This window comes from Eptatretus burgeri, chromosome 5 (genome assembly GCF_056783735.1).
Source record: "Eptatretus burgeri isolate ZD-2024b chromosome 5, Ebu_testis_v1, whole genome shotgun sequence".
In the NCBI taxonomy this organism is placed as follows: Eukaryota; Metazoa; Chordata; class Myxini; order Myxiniformes; family Myxinidae; genus Eptatretus; species Eptatretus burgeri.
The window spans coordinates 41,886,608-41,905,114 of NC_140965.1; the positions used below are offsets into that span (position 1 = coordinate 41,886,608).

The window sequence follows — 18,507 nt, forward strand, 5'->3', positions numbered from 1 at the left end:
CAGTCACTCAAACTGACTCCTTGCTCAGTCACCTCACACCTTGCTTAGCTTGACTGCCATGGAAACAAAGGCCTTCAAGATCATTGGAATCTCCCGCGCTGAGGCGATGGTTGAGTCAATGGGCCTATCACTTTCCCATCACAGACAGGTCGGTGGTCTCTTTGTTTTCTACTGCCTCCTCTCTGGTCTTGCTCCCACTGCTCTTTCCGTTCTTTGCCCAGCCCAGGTTTCTGCAGGGCTCACATGGTCCACCATGAACCCCCTTCTGGTCAAACCACCAAAATCCTGGATCAATGCTCACCTCCACTCATTTACTCCTCTTTTTTTTTATAAACCTGAGGAACCATCTTTCACATCCTCTTAAATCTCATTCTTCCCTCCAGGTCTTCAAGACAGCTGTTTACTAACATCTCACATCATCCCCAATCCAATACCATGATCTTTTCTCTGCTCGCTAACCCCTCCCCACCCCAAACCAAACAGCTGCCCCATCCCAAGCCATCCTCCTTCATTTCCATTTTTCCCTCCTGTCAGTTTCCTTTTGAATATATCCTGTGCTTTGCTGCCTCTCATTCCTCCCCACACCCATTGTTTGTTCACATCTCCCTCTATCTTGGCTTTCAGATCTGCTGTTGGTGTTTCACCACCCCCCACCCCCCAACCTCTCTGTCTCTCTACTATTCCTTTTGTCTTATGTCCTGATTTGTTCAGTGTTCTTCCACTTCAATGAGCCTCGACTATGTATCCAAAAATAATAATTGCAGAATATTCCTTACAGTATTTTAACTTCTCTGCCATTGTGGAAATGTTTCTTACCCAGCTCGACACTTTTTCTGCAACCGATCCTGATGGCATAGGTGCTCAAATCCTCAAGAACTGTGCTTCAGTCCTATTGTATCCTCTGTGCTCTTTCGTTTTCATATCCCTCTTGGATTGTCAACTTTCTACATTTTGGAAAGTTGCAAACATTACTTCTAATCTCGAAGAAAGATTACACATTTGATCCCCTCAATTGCAGACCAATCAGCCTTCTCCACAATCATTAGTAAGTGGTGTCTATCATTGTACTCGACCTTGGATATGATAATCCCTTCTCTGACAAGCAGTTCAGCTTTTGTCCTGTCTGATCCATCTTGAATATGTTTGTTACTCCTTACACAGAAGTGGATGTATGCATTGAAGCCCAAGAAAGAGGTTAGGGCCATATCTCTGGATAGATCTCAAGCCTTTGATACTATCTCGCAACCAGTCATGATTTCTGAGTTGCTTTTCCTTGGAATTCCTGGTCTCAGGCTCAAGTGGTTGGCTATGATTTTCCATGATGAGTGGAAACAGCAGATTGGTTCTGATGGTGTCCTTTCCTTTGATATTTACCTTTAGGCTGCGGTTCTACAAGGCAGCATCTTTGAACCTACGTTAAAAAAAAAACAAAAAACAATCCATTTCAATTATCTATGCAATTGTCTTGATAACGAACTTTACCATTTTGCTTAAAATACTTCACTCTGTGTCTGCGACACATCACTCTTGTAAAAGGCCGCCCACTGCTGAATCCCTTTCAACTGACCTTTACTAGATAATCTGCTGGTGAGCTACATAGGACATCACGTTCAATGCCAGCAAGTCATACGTTGTCACATTGTTTCTCCACAAGGATCGGCAATCCAACTATCCATTCCAATCCACTTCTCTGACGGCCACTGTGTATTCTTTGTGGAGCTAAAGCATTCTTGAGCTGCACTGAGCTCACGACATGTACCTCGTTTTCACATGGAGTATGGTTTTCCACTCTGAGTTGGTTCTCTTGCTTTTCACCTTGCTCCTTTTGAGCCGGTCAAAAGCAAGGCTTTCTGCACTATTGGAATCACAAGACAGGAGATGCATTACCAAGGACTGTCACTCTCTCATCGGTGATGGTGCTTCAGAACCCATGTCCTGTCATGTGATTACAGTTGAGCTTTCTTTTATGCAAGCTTGCATCTGGTATTGCTCCTAATTCCCTCTGCTACCTCTGCTCTCCTCAAGCCATGCAGTTCGCACACATTCCTAGAACCCTCACCTGCTCACTTTCCCAAAGTCCAGGCTGTGTTCCCACCTACATTCATTCATCCCAGTATTTACACGATTGCAGAATTGTCTCCCTTTGTCCATTGTCTCTTAATTCCTCACTTCAGTCTTCCAACTGCACTGCCCATCATTATCTCATGTGATCACCCTTGTACATCCAGGATCTCTTCTACATGTGCTTATAAGCTTGTAAGCACTTTTCTACATATAAGCTTCGACTCTTGTTTTGTTTTGTTTTCTTCAAAAAAGAATTTTTTTTTTCTGGAAACACACTGAATGAAGTAGGTTCTCCTTGAATGACATGCTGCTCAGTATACAGGTGCTAAATTGTGCATTGCTCTGATTGTGCAATTTGCCATCGATTTTGGTGAAGATGAACTTGTTGCAGAAGAGAAAGACAAAAAATATTGTTGATGCTTCAGATGGCATTGCTGAAACGTAGCTATTGTGATGCTATATGGTATTACTTAATTACAGTGATGACAATATTTTCCCTTTGATATCATCCTTGTTGCATTTGCAAGCCATAAGTATATCATGGTTTGAGAGGATGTCTGCAGAGGATACCTTACAGCTGATTAGCGCCGTGACGATGTTGCTGTGGCACTTCCACGTCCGGGTTTGTTCCATCGTTGCCGCATGGGAGATGCTTTGCCATGGTCTCCTATCGAGGACATGGCGTGCAGAGCGGTTGTACCTGAGCAATCATCTCGCTTGATGAGCCGTTCCAGGCCACATGGCCCAACTCTCTTCGGGTTTATCGCTGAAGCTGTGACCGATCTGTTTAATGTGACCCTGACTGCGGCATCACTGTTTCGGGGCCGTTCCGACCCACGGGAGTGGTGGAGGCATGTGTGGTCGTGGAGGGAGGACGCCAGTATGATGACCGAGGCCCAAGGGGAAGAGCAGCCGAGCAGGTGTAGTTCATGCAAAACACTTGGAATGAGTTTGCCATCAGGGTGAACGAAGTGCTCCGGATGCTGGAGCGGGACGCCCTTGGTTTCATGTTAATGTGTGCATGGTCCCGGATTCTGGGCCGGTGGTTCCTGCCCTCTGCATCTGCAGGTCCGTTCATGCGGCCTGTTTGTGGGGCCTGGGTGCACGGACCGCAGCAGTGCTCGCTCTGCGCACCCTGGGCGTTCGCAGGTCCTACTCGCCAGTTGCGGACACGGTGCAGGTGATCTCGTTCCTGATGCCAGTACTTCATGTGCCCTGGCTGAGTGAGCTTTGAGCCATGGGGACTCTGAGCTTGGACACCTTTTTTGTACTTTAAAACATCTCTATTTCTGCTTTCTAGCTAATTTGCATTTTAATTCTATACATTAATTTTAATGTATAACATACATATTCATGGAATTTTATATGATTTATATGATATATTATTCTTTCTATATATGTATATATTTGTAAGTTGTTTTGTTATTGTAAATTTGACAAATATCGGTCTTTGAACTGCCTTGTCCAGTGTTTGAAGTTCTCAATGAACCAAAATGATTGATTGATTGATTGATTGACTGCGATTAGGTAATTTAAAGTTTGCTCTTTTCACACATGTGCACAAACCACCCACACTACCTTTTCGTATCCATGTGCATGCAATGTATGCCACAATTAAAGTAGCTGTTTCTGCAAAAACCTTTAAAAAAAAAAAGTAATTGGCAACGTGCCTTCAGTCAAGAAATAAAATTAGATGGGCACCGAGAACCCCTTGGGTCATTTTTCCCAGACACCAATGCTAAATGTCTGGGCTCGTGAATTGTGAGTGCTCGAAGAAGTATGACCTTGCTTGATCGGTTTGTGGGCATGTGGCCACAAGCTCAAATCCAATCTCTTGCATTTTTCATTTTCAATGGTGGGCTTTGGGAATGGCAGTAATCACACTGACTACATATACGTATGCGTCTTATTGGTGTCGTTAATAAAACCTGGGATTGCAGGAAGGGAATGGGTGGTGGTGGGGGGATTTAGGGTGAGGAATACTAAAATATCTGATGGCGATAGGATGGGACAAAAGCAGATTAAAATGTGGGACAAATTCTGTGAGTATTGGCTTGTGAGTATTTCCACCACCTGCAGAGGATACCTTACAAGATAGAGAGTATTAGGAAACACAAATGGAACAGGGCATGATAAATTTGTTTAATGAATGATTTTTTTTGAAAATGATGGACAAGAACCAGGCAAGACATGCAAAATTCTTCCAATATAGCAAATTAACATGGTGGGTCAGGTGCTGTATTAATTGCTGGTGCACATTATGAGTACGATTAGTGGAGAAAATATTCGAAGAGGACAATGATTATAAGTATCTGGTTTCTGGAATTGCAAATTTGTCGAGTGAGACCGCAAAGCAATCTAGCGACGGAAATTCCCTCCATACTGTTCGATGTACATCATGGTGGCTTTACCACGTATGTTGTTTTCTTACCAAGAGCATAGTTGTAAAGCTAATATATAGAAGGAGCTCGATCTCGGCGTTCCTGCGTGCGTCCATCCCTGCATGCTTGCTTCCTTGGCTGCTGCCTCAGGGAGCGGGTGCTCCTATTAAATAATCAAGTGAGTGGTTGTGCATGTGGATATTTGGCGAGACAAAGTGATGTGCTTGTGTGGTGTCAGATTTTTATTTCCTTTATGTTTAAAAATTTTCTGTGCTTTGAGGCCTAGCAAAGCTAAACCCTTTAAGGCTATCTCAGGATTTATTCTGATGATATCTTCTTTTGTGATCTAATTTTTGACTGTGGCTGACATAGTTTAACCCTCTGAACCCTACTGTCCGTTTTACTGGCCGCTATTCAAACCATATACCCGAGCGGCTGGATTTTTCTCCAGGGAGCCCAGCTTGGTGGAGCCGAAAGTCCAAGGAGCTTAGGGCAAGGGGTTAAGACTCGAATAAAATACATCCCGACGAAATCGGACAAAATTAGACTTTATTTTTGGACAAAAAATGCGTTTTAAATAACTGAATCGATGTGTGGCTTTTGGACCATGGTATTGCTTATTCGTAAGGTCTATTTGACGTGTGTTTGTATTTTCAGAGGTCCCTCAATGTGTTCTGAATGAAATTGGGAAAAAGCTGGGGTAAAAATAAATGAAATGGTCATGCTGCTGTTTCGTGAGATGCATGCATACTATCTATATAGGACCTCTTTGAAAGCTCTTTCCGGCTTTGGGGAAAGGAGTGAGAAGGCAGTGGGAGAGGGGTGAGAGGGCTTGGGGGGAGAGGAAATCTCTATTTCTATATAGAGAGGGGAGAAAGGAAATCTATGGAGAGGGGAAGAGGATGGGGAATCGACTTACGTCATGGCTACTTTGAAAGCTTTTAGAATACTGTTTCGGACCCCTTTGAAAAAAAAAAATTGGGGGGGGGGGGTGAGGAAGTGGGAGAGTGGAGGTGGGGGAGAGGAGAGAGGAGAGATTGTGTGTTGCGGTAGTGGAGGGGGTTGGGGTTGAGGGTAAGGGAAGTGGGATTGCTGAGGGTTTGAATTCACATTTCGCATTACGTGGCATTTACACTGTTGCTGACATAGTTTAAGATGGGGGAGAGTGGTGGGAGGGAGAGAGAGAGGAAGGAGAGGGGAGTGGTGGAGGGAGGAGACAGGAGACTGGAGAGAAGAAAGGGGGAGGGGGAAGAGTGGGAGTCTGGAGGGAATGGAATGGGTGTAGTGGGAGTATGGAGGAAGTGGAATGGGTGGAGTGAGAGTGTGGAGGGAGGGGAAGGGGTGGGGTGAGAGTCTAGAGGGAGGTGAAGGGGTGGGGTGAGAGTCTGGCGGGAGGGGAAGGAGTGTGGTAAGAGTCTGGAGGGAGGGGAAAGAGTGGGGAGGAAGTCGTGAGGGAGCGAAGGAGTGGTGTGGGGTGGAGTTGGAGTCTGGAGTGGGGAAGGGGGGTGGGGTGGAATGGGTTGGGTGTGAGTCTAGAGTGGGGAGCGGGAGGAGGCAGCGGAAGGGCAGGAGGAGCAACCCAGGTCCCTTTATTAATATATCGGAAACATCCTTTACTTCTGAAAAATGATTTCAGCTGTTTTTGGACTATGGATCCATCCCATTTCAATGGCTACCTGTGCTCCACTTCATGAAACTGGCATGAAATCCCTGTGAAAAATGATGGTACTCTAATGAGGATATGTATGTATGTATGTATGTTGTGACTCCTATTAGTTGTGAAGTACACTTTCTGTTGTGAAGTACACTTTCTGTTGTGAAGTTGTGCTTTAACAATGATGATGCTACCCACCCTCATCATGTTCCCCCTCTCCCCCTGCTGCATTTATTTTGCATGTCATGAACCTCACTCTCAATTTGATCAGATGGGCACTTTGGATTTTTGTTTTGATGGACGAATTATGCAATTGCATCACTGAGACTGAACACTGGAGAACAATAAATCACGAGTTACCAGGACCCAATGGCACACTTACACAAATAGCTTCTTGAAACTGGAGTGACTTGTGTGATCACAGCGTACCTAACAGGGAGAAAGTTTGACTATTATAGCTTTATTATTTCTCCTAATGACTGAATTCAACATACATTGTCGTTGTTTTTACCCACAAAAATAAGTATTATACAATGGTCTTTTTGACCATAAAGGAGCAAAGAAAACAATTAGAAAAACAACACACATGACCATGAGCTCTGCACTGAGGTGAAAATCTGAAAATGCTCCGCGTGCCCAAAAACCAACAAGAACTAAGCTTCAGACAAATATAAATCCATGACCTGTAGCATAGAGGACAAAGATACCACCCTCCACTGCAAAGTGTATTCTCTGCATGAGACATGGGGGTGCACAGGAAGAGGAAACGTTTTGTTGACTAACTTGGTCCTTGAAATGTGATCCGACACCAAAAGTGAACGTGGACTCCGTTCCACCTTTTGAAACCCACAAATGGAGATGACAAAGAATGCATTTGAGGTTGGAATTCAAAATGTCACGATTTGGAATCCTGCTGTTGGGCTTTTCGTAAGAATGTGCATTCTCGTGAAATTGACTGCTAAGTTGTGAATCATTGACTTGATATAAGAGCAGTTTTGGGAATGCAAAAATATCGACGAGAAAGAGAATGCTGGCAGGCATAGTTGGGATATTGTGATCTTGGGGTCTCTTTTGGCAGTAAAGTGCTTGGGCCTCGAAGGCTGATGATGCTTATGCTGAGCCATTATTATGAGACAGTGCCGTGCATGGCAGTGCCTATGTTGTATGTCTGGGTTTTCCTTTTCCCTTGACACACCTTGTTGAGTCAAAGTTGAACATTAATACTGAACTACCATTATGTCTCATTACCTTCCTCAATTGTGCTTGAAAAAACAAAAATCGGACTTCGTTTGTGTGGTTGTGTCTCTCTGTGTCTTGATAGGTGTGTCTGACATAAAATTGGTCGGACAAGTATGGTTTGAGAATTCTTGTTCACGCCTAATCTTTTGTCATTTTCTTTATTGTTGCTGTGTGCACACAAAAATGGAAAGTAATCGTCAAACAAAAACGTCGTTTTGACCCATGGGGATGGATCACACCCTGATCAGCATTCCCATAATATTGTACTACACACATGTGGTGAATTATAGAGATCTGTTACTTAATACAGCAGAAATTTCCTTTTTATAACCCCCATGCTTCTCAAAAAAAATCGGGGGATATTGTAATCGGCTCTGTCTCTCAGTCTGACGATCTTTCTGTCTGTGTCTATCTGTCTGTCCATCTGGCCATCACTCGATCTCCTCCTAAACGGTTGTGCAGAAATTCACCAAACTTCGTAGCGATGATCACTGCATGGCACGAAGGTGCGAGAGCAGTATCATTTTTGGCCTCACCCCCTGGGGAATGGTTAAAAGGTTAAATACCTTAAACTATTGGAAAAAAAGAAGCAGTTGCGAGAACATTTTTGAACACTTAAATTAAACTTTGTAAATGCATTTGGCATTGGTTGAGCATGAAATATGTAAAGATTTTCAGGATTTGACTCTTGGTTCATAGCTTGGGATCGCAGTGGTCAAAGGAAAAAATTAATATATTTTTTAAACTCAAAATTTGATATTGGGTCATTTCTGGTGGAACTGTTTGCCATCTTTCAACTTTGCTTAAGGTGGAAAACGTGGGGATTTGCGATGGCATGCCATCGACTTCCCTCTAGTTTGCTTTGCGATGCCATTAACAAAATCCACGTATGTTAATGGTTTCATCGGACAGATGAGTGACAGTCATTACACCCCATATTATACCTTTGTATCTTATCCTGGAATGAGTCGAGCAAAGATCCACCATTTTTAGATCATTCAAATATTTCAACAAGATGTATGTTTTAAACTAATCCAATCAATATAATATTGACCAAAACTGAACATTTTTGAGACAAGGTCAGGTACATTCTTTAAACATTCTCAACGTTTATTTATTTTGGCATTACAATGTACTTCTTCCTTCCAAAGCATCCTCATCATAAATTTGCTTTGCGTAATGCTGCTTGACATTGTGTTCATTAAAGCAAACTAGCTGGTGACTATTGCAGTTTTTTTTACAGGCATGCTTAGTGTGTCTGGTGTTGGCTTAATGGTTATGGTGGTGGGCAGACTGCGGTATCCTGTGTTGGAGGGTGACCTGTCCAGTATTGTGCCCAATAGCCCAGGAGACTGCTTATGCAGCATCAACACTCTGCACAGAGCATGGTCCCAATGGATGGATGGATGCTTAGTGTATGGAGCATGCTGTGCTGACCCAATGATATTAAGATTTGGATTAAATGTGAAAATGTGATATTTTTTTATTCTGAAATCGAGCACAATCGTAAAAAAGGAAGGGACTGGAGGGCTGTCATTTCCACATTTTCTACAAATCCACAAGGTTCAAGATAAATCGTATACTGTACCGGTATGTAAGTGCTTGCGTTTTGCCTTGCTATCCCTGTCTCTTTCTTCCAACATGTCCAAACCTCACTTTTTGCTGTACAGTTTCAAAGACGCATCGAAGAGCTGTCAAACACAAATCACACACTCATATGCAGAGTGATACCAGATAACACCAGGACTTGACTTCGGACAAATGCAGTTGTTTCCTCGGTGGAAGTAACTTCCCCGGTCCCGGCAGTGCCATGTTGTGATGTAGTTTTTAGATCGCCTGTTCGAAGAACAGAGAGCTATAGCGATACCCCCGGCGTCAGCGTCAGCGTCAGTGTGAGCGTGAAAATGTTAAAGTTTTTGGTGCAAGTTATTTCCTTTCTAATGTTTTTATCTACCACGCTATTTTTTACTGATTACAATATACAAATACATATGTTGCTTTAAAATTATTTGGATCAGACTTCACTGCAATGCTTTATAAAAAAATATTATTAGACGTCTTTTAAAAACGATAAATGTATAAACAGGCGAACATTGGGTGGCTTTGACACCAACTCTCTGGTTATCTCTGCAGTCAGCATGCCATTTTCAGAAAATATAATCTCACCTGCCTCCACCTTCCATCCCTGGAATGCGAATTCATGGGATTTGTCCGTACTCTGTACTTCAAATCTTAGAGCATCAAATGAGCGGTTCGTACCATTTAAAAAAATTAAATCTTTGCAATGACTTGACAAGGGTTAGCATGGAGCTTGCCAACCTCTCAGACTCAGAGGGAATGCTTTAACCGCAGTACCACTGAACCACATTTACTCTAAATACATCAACATCAGGTTGTCACATCTGAATGAAGCTATATAATCCATGGATCCTAGATTTTTGCTCACCTTGCCCACCACCTTGCAATGGAGGTCGCAAAAAGTTTGAAGGCCGCCACTTTTGTTTTGTTGTGACCTCCTTTTGACAGAAGAAACATGTCACATCTCTTCTTCAGCTTTAGTAATGGATAACAGATCCTCTCGGAATGTTAGTTATCCACTTTGTATGAACTCCAAAGTCGTCATTTTATCAAGGTTGTTGAAAACTTTATTGTGTTGGAAAATGACATAGTGTTTTTTTATTTCCCCTTCAATTCAGGCATGTGACCTTGAGCATGGATTTTATTTAAAATCTCGAAGCACATCGGTCATATTAGTTGAAGGTGTGTGTGTGTGTGTGTGTGTGTGTGTGTGTGTGTGTGTGTGTGTGTGTGTGTGTGTGTGTGTGTGTGTGTGTGCGCGCGCACGGGTCCATGTCATGCAATAATTGGTCAATTGTTATTCCCACTCACCAAATGAAAATTGATACAAATGCATTGCTTCAATAAGTGGCCAATCAGCTTTGTAACGATCTTGATTGATGCACGAAGGATGGAAGATGTGAATGAGTATGGACAGTGCCGATTGCTGAAAGTAAAAGTGGAGGTCAGGATTTTTTTTTTGTGCTACAAGACTAGGTTTGTGCAGTGAGCTTATTGATATTTACCTCGGTGAATAAATTTTAAACGCTTTATTGGATTTGCAGTAGACAACGTGCACAGATTGGTTATTGTTCAGTGCTTTTGGGTACCATCAATGGAATTGTGGGTTGTAATGAGTTTTGGCTATGATCCACAGTAAGCCCCTTTGTGTATTGTGCCACTCTTTAATGACTATCTCTCTGTGTTTCCTTGGCTTCTGGGTGAAGTCTGTGCTGAAGTTATAAAACTAAAGGTATTAGCTTCATTTTCTGTTTGGCATATTTGGTGGTCAGGGTCAACAACTTCACTTTGTATGTTCTAATTGCTATTGCCAATGTTTTGTACTTGTGATGCAGGTGTATGATTGCTTTATTCAAGGAAGCTTTATTAATAAGTAGTAAAAATATCCGTTCCCAGTGAAGGGAAAGGCTTAAGTTAATCTGTCAATTTAAATTATTTCATGGACCTCTGAAAGGTTAATTGTGTTGTCCGCTTAAAAACACGACTTGGCGCTTTGGAGTCCAAATGACGTTGACTGGTAACGCCTTTGCTTACTCGGTTTAGCCCAGACACACTGCAATCGCACGTATGGCAAACGGCCTTTTGCACAATTAGATTGTCTTTTGTTCAGCTTTCTTTGTTGGATTTTGGAAGCAGCTGTATTCGGGTACATCAGGGAAATGTCACACAGCCTGGGAGATGTTTCTCTTCCAATGTAAGCATCTTCTCGGCGAACGGTGTTTGCAGGAATGACCTTTTGCATTTTGGGTTGTGGAGTGGAGTGAAGAGGTGAAAGCAGTGTCAAAACATTTTCTGCATGGATACAGGGTTAACACAGAGCATGTGAAACCATGTATTGACACATGCCGATCGATCTATTTCTAAGAAACGAACACAAAGTTAATTAGATTACCCATTAATGTTAGATTATTGTGCACAGCAATTTACTTTAAATTGCTGTGCAATTTACTTTAAATGCACTGTAACTATAATGATGAGGATATAGATACATACATCTGGAATCTAGAATCCTGTGACTGAGATATAATGCAGGCCATCTTTAACGGAGAATGCCGTCCAGCATTCGGGGAGGATTCATGTTTGGCTAAGCTTGGATTCTCTTGCTCTTGGCTTTGCTCGTCATTGACGCCAACGTTCTCCGCGCCCGCTTGGCCCATCCCATTGCATCCTGCCATAATGCCAAAGCAGATGTGCTGAGAGAGTTCATCTTCAGTGCATGCTATGTTATATAACACCAGATGCTTCAGAATTTTTGAATTTTGATGGCGGCTTCTTTTGAAATTATCATTTTTGGTCATTCCTTGAATCATAAATCAAGGTGACTCATCATTTCCCAGCATTTTAGATGATGCGTTCATGAGATGCTGATCCTTGCGGCATATGTAATAGTGTTACGGATTTGGAAGCCATTGCACACAGACAGACAGCGGTCCCCGTAGCTCAGTTATTTCGATAAGTATGTGTTTATAGTCAGAATCCATCCCCTTCTGTCTTATGGGAATTTCGTGTGTGCGCTACGAGTTATTTTTTGTTAGGTTTTTACAACAGCTACTACTACATCCACTACAACAACGCCACCTTCCCTCACTCGACCCAGTCGCCATTGCCCACGTGTTTTTGGCTGAAGGCATGGGCGGAGCCTCCATCGCCTCAGATCGAGGCCTCACCCCAAGGCAGGGCATGGATGTTTCCTCCAGTGAATGAGCGAAGGGCGAGCATGACAAGCACGCCCCAGCCAATCGCGAGGTGACCACGAGTCATCCGACAACCCCTCGTCCAATCAGGAGGCGAGTGGCAAGGAGAAGAGACCCCTCCCACCTCAGAAGGGTAGAGTGGTTGTCACGACGAGGGTTCGGCAGAGAGGAGATCGTGGCGATTGCCGAGCAGCCTGTCATCGTGTGTGAGATATTTCTTGTGCGAAAGGACATTTCAATTCAGACATTTCCAACCTGGCATCCAAAGCCAGTGAGTGGTTGTCGACGAGGGCTCTGCAGACGGTCGTGTTCGTGGACTTCGGGTCGTGGGTTCGAGTCCCACCGTGGTAGTTCGAGTTGGTGTGACCGCACGAAGCGGGACAGGTACCCCGGCCCGGCGGATTGTTAAGTGCTTTTGCTCATTGTACATTGCCTGCCTTTTATTCGTGATAACTCTGCTCTGTGTTCCCTTCCCCGATTATTCTTTGTAAAATAAACCCTCGTTAAATGGACCAGCTCGTTTTCTGTGCTTTCCTCCATTGGCCTAGCAAGGTGCGTATTGAGGATTAGTAAGGCCGTTCATGCCGTATGTTGTTCATTTGGTCCAGCGTGGCTTTGGTAACTTCCACTGGGTTACGCCGGATCCGAGTCGGTCATAGCGACTCGATTCGGACAAAGTCGGTCGAGGGTGTGGTTTTCCCCAGGAGTTGGACGATGTGGGTATTTAGGTATATTGAAATTAGGCAATTAACCCTACCCCCACGCCATCAAAATATTGGCGACCACGGTCCGCTAAGGGACACGTGAACTCTCGGACTTATCTGAGAGTCGCGACCAAAATTCCGGGTGTTTGGTGGGAGACGACTCCACTGCTCCACCTCGTGGTCGTTTATCGCCACCGAACCCCGGCCCACAATAGCTGTTGCTGATATTCTTAATTCCTATGTAGCACAAGGCTGTGGAGTAGCATCATTGGCTGAGGGCGCAGCTGTGCCGCTGATGCAATGCCCTCTGCTGATTGGGGCAGGATTTTTTTATTTTGGTCATGGTGCCGGCGATAGATCGCCTACTCTTCACAAAGTACACCATTGGATCTTTAACGTCCACCAAATAATTGCAGCAGAGGGGAATCCCGTTTAACGTCCATCCACGGGACAGCACGCACATTGATCAATTGCCCTGTCTGTGAAAACACCGCGATGACGGTTTATAGCTGGGTCGGGATTCAAACCTCGGCTAGACAACTTAGAGGCGAGTGTGTGTACCTCCAGGCCATCCTTTGAATGGGATGAACTAAATATTGCTTCCACACAAAATGGAGATGGAGTGGGAGGCAGAGACGTATCTCACTGTTTGTTGCATATATGTATTTATTGTGAACAAGGTGGGTGGGAGGGAGGGTTGTTGACTTGTACATGCATGTGTACGAATGACTGTCGTCACGAATAACGTCATTCTTTTTCTTCACTTCTTCTTTTGGTATAACAGTATGTTCCGTGCCACAAAGTTCTATTTGTGCTGAGTACAGATATAAAATTTTGCACCAGCTGAGTTGCAGGTATTGTTCCCGGAATGGGGGTTGAGTGGCAGGCAGGGGGGGGGGGTTGGGGATGTGAGTGGTTGTGGGGATATGATTATACCTCTGTTATGCATACCGAATGGGGGAGTATAATTTCCCCATCATTTTAATTGCATAATATTTTGATGGCTCCTCTGAACTGTTCATCTATTTTTCAAATGTTTGTTGAAATTAACACTCACTCAGAAAGGTTTTTAAACCTCTAATGTCTGTCTTATCTATTTACTTCACAAATAGTTTGTTGGCCTCAACTATTCCAAAAAGGATGGGAGACGTTATTGTAATCTCTGTCTGTCTGTCTGTCTGTCTGTCAGTGTGTAAGTACAGACACAGATCTACTTTGATATAGATCACTCATTTTTCGATCCAACACAGTCTATGTAGCCAGGCAACACTTTGCAGTTAAAAGCTTTCTCCATATTTTTTTGTCTGAATTAGCTGAAATTGAAACTAATTGGCTTAATTTAACTATAACAAGTATAAAATGCACACATTTTCTGCAGCATCTCTGGACACACCAGTTGATCCCACAGTCACTTGGTCAGGTGTGCTGCAAGGTATATGGGCTTTTTTTCTTTTTCTTTTTCTTTTTCTTTTTCTTTTTCTTTTTCTTGTATACCTTGTCAAGAGGCTCGAATGAGAGATAACACACAACACACAACACACAGCAAGGGGGGCATGAGACAAGAGGGGTGGGAGTAGGGGAAGGACAAAACAGTAGGGAACAGAGATATTAGGAGATCTGTGGAAGGGGAAGGGATGGGGCGGGGAACATGGGGTATATAAGATGGACATTCCAGGGACTTTCAGGAAGGAAAGCAGGGAATTTGAAGGAGGTGGGTTTGGGGTGGATTAACGGGGGTAGAAAAGATCGAGGATTTGGATGGGGGATGATAAGAGGTGGTGGTGAACAGCTGTTTTGAAGGCCTGGAGGGAAGAATGGAATTGAAAAGAGTGAGGGAGTTTATTCCAAAGGCAGGAAAAAAGAGGAATGAAAGAGTGAAAGTGAGCAGTGATTCGTGAATTTGGTAGTTTTACCAGAAGCAGATTGTTGGAGGACTGAGCGCCCTGCAGAAATATGGTGGGGACAAATCGCAGACACAGCAGGGGGGTCGAGACCAGAGAGGAGACAGTAGAAGAAAGAAAGACCACCGACCTGCCTGCGGTGAGAGAGTGAGAGGCCAAAAGACTCAGCCTCATCGCGGAGATGCCAGTGATCTGAAATGCCTTGGTTTCCACAGTGTGAAGCCGAGAGAGTCGGAGAGATCATTGATGAAAACCAGAAAAAGAACAGGGCCCCGAACGCTGCCTTGAGGAACTCCAGCCTGGACATATAGAGGGCATGAAAAAACTCCATTTAGGGTCACATGTTGGCTGTAACAGGAGAGGAAGTCTGTGAGCCATGACTGGAGATGGCCTTGGATACCATAGGAAGAGAGTTTTGTGAGCAGGGTGGGTGCCAGACCGTGTCAAAAGCACGTGATATGTCGAGGGATATGGCTCTGATTTCATGTCCGGCATTGAGGACCTCCATCCATTGTTGGGAGAGCAGAAGCAGCATATTCAGGGTAGAGTGACCTGGTGTGAAACCAAATTTATGATCGGAAATCAGGCCATTGGAGAAGAGGAAGGATTTCATGTCTGAAGCGATGATGGATTCCATAACCTTGCTGATGATTGGGAGAAGTCTGATTGGTCTGTAGTTGCAGGGATCTGTTTTTGCACCTTTTTATGCAGGGTGGTAATGTTTGCTGATTTCCAGGCAAGGCTTGATTCGCATGCCCAGGTCGTTTTGCGCACAGTTTGATTAGGTTGTCTAATTTAACGATAACATTTTCGGATGTATAATTCAACCATAAGTTGATTTTTTTATTATTATTATTATTATTATTATTATTATTATTATTATTATTATGTTTAATGCCGAAGGTGCCAGAAGCATTATGTTATCGGGTTGTCTGTTCGGCTGTCCGTCCGTGTGTCCGTTCGCCCGTGCTTGCATCTGTCCCTGATCAATTTTCGTTGCCACGATAACTTATGAACTGCTAAAGGGGATTATGATGCAAAGAGGAACAGATTCGAGTTTGCGTTCAATGTGTCAAAGGTCATGTGAACTTTAGCTGAAAGCAGCAAGTTTTCATTACCATGATAATTTGTGAACTGCTAAAGGGATTTTGACCAAACTTTGCATGGACTATGGACTGTAATATATATATATATATATATATATATATATATATATATATATATATATATATATATATATATATATATATATATATATATATATATATATATATATATATATATATATAGATGAACTGTTTACATTCTGAGTTCAAAATATCAAAGGCCCAAGGTCAAGTGGCCTTTAATTGAAAATCAGTGTTCCTGCAATAACTTATGAACTGCATGAGGTTTTAACCATTCTTGACACTTAAGGATTGTCATAACGTCGGCGGAGACATATCTACTGACGCATTTGTCAACTTTTACTTTGTATTTGTTTTTTTTTCCCCTTAAATGTGTTTTATGTCCAAGCAAGCCAGCTATCTCAGTCAGTCATTCCACAATGGTTCTCAGATCTACTGTAATCTACATGTCCTGGTAAGGGTATGTATCGTTAATCGATGTCTTGTTTGTTTTTCTTTGCCATTCTGATTTGATGCATTTCCCCACATTGTCAAGACCTCCGATGCTTATTATCTTGTCGTCCTCAGTTTATTTCTCTTTCATTTCCCATTTTAAACATTGGATTTGCCATCAAAAAATATTTCACCAACACTTTTTTTTGCATACACTTCATGATGACAGTAAACTGAAGACTTGGGTTAATTTAAGACTTCAATGTAATTTATAGTCCTTCAATTATTTCAAAGATTATTTTCAGAACAGGCCTTGTGAAGATATTCAGATATCTTGCTGAAGATCAAGTATGGTTGTGTAGTGCTGTACCATGGTTTCTTTCACATTTACTCAATGTTCTTTGGAGAAGCAATGGAGCAACCCACTTATTTCTGGCTCATTTTTGGATTGTAATCATGTGCTTCTTTATGTGTCGTCAGCGAGGGGGGGGGGGCATGCATTCACTGCACAACTGTGGTGTAATTGCCTTGTTTAATAGTGTAGTGGCCGAGACCGAGAAAAATGAGTCGACCCCTACCGGTGGTATAACCAGCTGAAACCGGTCTCATTTGAACCGTATTGATGCCTAGTTTTCGAAAACTGAGGTTGTAGTTGTTGAAATTCTGCACAACATGGTGAATTAACTCCTTGAGTGCAGGAACAAAAGAAAAAAATGGCCATTTTAAATAATTCATTATTTACTTCAATAAGCATAAAATACATGTAGAATGGTTGAATAGTTCAGGGTATTTCTATGTAATGGACACGTTTTAAGATATTTCAGGGGGTTTTATGCTCCTGGGGGGGGTTAAGGACCCACAAAATACCCCCAATTTTGGCAAAAACTTGTACGTTTTCTCTTAAATGCCCAATATATGTTTTAAAAGTGCCAAATTTGATTATTTTCATCAGGCAGGGTGTCTCATTAAAGAATATGTCAGTTAAACTATGATAGAATGTTCACAACCAGGTAAATTAACCCTTTCTCTGACATGTGCGCAGTTCGAGTGAAAATTCTTATTTTTCTGAAATCGGCATCTTTTATGCAAAAATGAACTGTTTTCATGGAAAACTATGGAAAATATCAGGGTTACTATTAGAAATTGATATTATGCAAGGTATTTCATGGACTTTTATGCTGCCAAGGGGTAAAAGACCCTCCGGAATACCACTAATTTGGCATTTTTTAACGATTTCGGGCCAAACTCATTACATTGTAATTTTCGATGGTATTTCATATGTTTTGAGATATTCTGTGCAGTTTGTCATGAGCAGGGGATTAAAAGGACTCCAAAATACTCCCACATGTAGCATATGTACTGTAAATAAATACAATTAATAATGATAATAACAGTTGAAATTTTCTCCCATGATTATATTACAAGTTCAACCAAGACACCATAGGTGGCATTGCTGCTGCTGATCTTTTGTTTTTGGCATCATGACACCTGTGCCTCTGTCATGCATGGCTCACACATGTCAAATCTTCTTATCAACTTCAAGACACTGACCTCAAGAAGAGGATCATCACTCATTGTATTGGTCAAATTAGGCCCATTGAACAGGTAGGATCTTAAAAAGAAAACCAAAGTTGTTTTCATAGTACAAGATCAGAGGATTAATGAAACTATATGCTGCAGGATGCATCAACTGTGCTCGCTACACTCCAGCGTATATTGCAGAAATGAAGCAGTTGGAACAAACTCAGCCAAGAATGTATGAACACATGATGCAAGGTGGATTTGTTGTGCGAAGATCCCCACATAGAACATTTAATCGTGTGCCAACTGACCAAGCCCTGGAACAAACTATAAATCAAGAAGCGAAGAGTCGAGGAGGCATCATCGGCTTCACCCTTCGTAAAGGGGCACTTCTGCGCTGGCTGATGACACGACATGTCACTGGGGAATACTCGGAGTCTTTCAAAGGCCTTTGCCAATCTGGTTCAAAAGCAAACCTTCATGAGGAGCTTCGAAATGCATGCATGAACAAGGACAAAAACGATCTGAAGAACATGAAAGAATACATTGTCAGCCAGTGTCAAAATCCATTTAATTTAGATGAGGGACCAGAATCGCTTCTAAACATCACCACCGGTCAAATGGCATCTCAAGAAGTTGAGAATTCTCTGAAGTGTATTCCAGAAAAAGGAAAAGCAGCCTATGAGGACTTCGTCAAAGAAAGAATTGGGAC

General features: G+C 42.7%; 1 protein-coding gene across 1 annotated transcript in view; it reads left to right on the plus strand.

Annotated features, from left to right (window-relative positions):
• LOC147026309 (formin-binding protein 1-like) overlaps positions 1 to 18,507 on the plus strand; it is a 167,913-nt gene that overhangs the window by 26,667 nt on the left and 122,739 nt on the right. The window lies entirely within an intron of this gene.